Source organism: Bactrocera latifrons, unplaced genomic scaffold (genome assembly GCF_001853355.1).
Source record: "Bactrocera latifrons isolate USDA-ARS-PBARC rearing strain unplaced genomic scaffold, ASM185335v1 scaffold_1611, whole genome shotgun sequence".
Taxonomy (NCBI): domain Eukaryota; kingdom Metazoa; phylum Arthropoda; class Insecta; order Diptera; family Tephritidae; genus Bactrocera; species Bactrocera latifrons.
The window spans coordinates 1981-3487 of NW_017535088.1; positions in this window are offsets into that span (position 1 = coordinate 1981).

Consider the following 1507-nt stretch of genomic DNA (forward strand, 5'->3'; position numbering starts at 1 on the left):
ATTTTATTTCTTTGTCTTTCCACTTTTTAGAAGCGTTTCATAATATGCAGTCAATTACTATATTCAGGCACGATATTATATTCACAAATTTTTTAAAATATTGCTTATATGAGATAAGCCTCCACCTACTCTACCCGGGAAAAACTTTCGCACCCTTACAAAACACAACTCGATATATGTACATATGTATGAATGTACCACGACACAACACCAACCCGCTCAACAAAAAAGATGGATATCGGAATGGCAGACTGAATTCGCACATACATTTTGATTAATTTTTTAAGTATACTACATATTTAAAATAATATACTATATACTTTTTATTAAAAAACTCACCGAGGTTCAGGGTTGGTACAGCATTTGCCCTCAACTTCCTCACGCCCACTGCACTTGGCTCAAAGTGCTTTATGCAAACGAATGCATTGTGGGCCGGTAAATCCAGCGGTGGTGGGATCCTTAGGTTTTCCACCCACTTTTTCCCATTTCTGGATCCCTAAGGAATGAAAAGAGTTTATTACCCGCGGAAAAACACTCGCGAACACGACACTTTCTTTTTTGCGACATTTTTTTTATTTCGCACGGGCGGTTAATCTTAACAATTAGAAAAAACTAACTACTTGCATATTGAATACATTCATATATGTACATATGTACGTACAGTAGAATCACAAAAAGGTTAACCAAGATCAAAGAAAGGTATGTTTTTCTATTCAGACAATAATTTTTTACATAGAAATTCGGCGAATACGTAACAATTGTTTATTTTGCCAAACAAACGGTTGGATTTGAAAAAAATAGAGTTCGAAAACGTTAACCTAAAGTTAACTTTTTGAAGCTGTACATGGATGCTGCAAATTGGATTCTACTGAATCTACTGTTTTTTTTTATCATTAGATTTGGCGCAATTTCTCCACGAAAACATACATACATATTTCAGAAAAATCTAATATGGAGATACTCAACCAAAAACCACCTGCATACCATACATACATTTGTATTAGCATTTGTGGTTCGTTTTGGCGCAATTTCCCCGTTAAAATATACTTATGTATATTATTATATTATAAAATATACATATGTATATATATATTACCTACAATCAGAAAAAACATACTGCCCTACAAGAACACTGACAGTCAGCTGAACGTACATTTCACTGCCAGAGCTGAAAGAAACTCAGTCAGCACGCAGGATAAAGTTTCTATCATTTTCTTAAGGGCCTAGTGAAAAAACTGATGTAAACAAACGCATGCGTGTGAGCTTGCATCTCTCTTTAACACACTGGTATTCGGAATTAAATCAGTATATATCTCTACTGCTTACTCTCATGCTTTTTCTTGGTTCATTGCTGACCACAAATCTGTCAAAGCTGAAAATTGTCAATAATGACTGAAAAGCTAACATAGCTGCAATTTGTCATTTATGACTGTAAATCTTTCAATGATGACACATTTTTTTTTTTGTTCAAATTAGTTTTATCTTTATTCATTTATAATCTGAATAT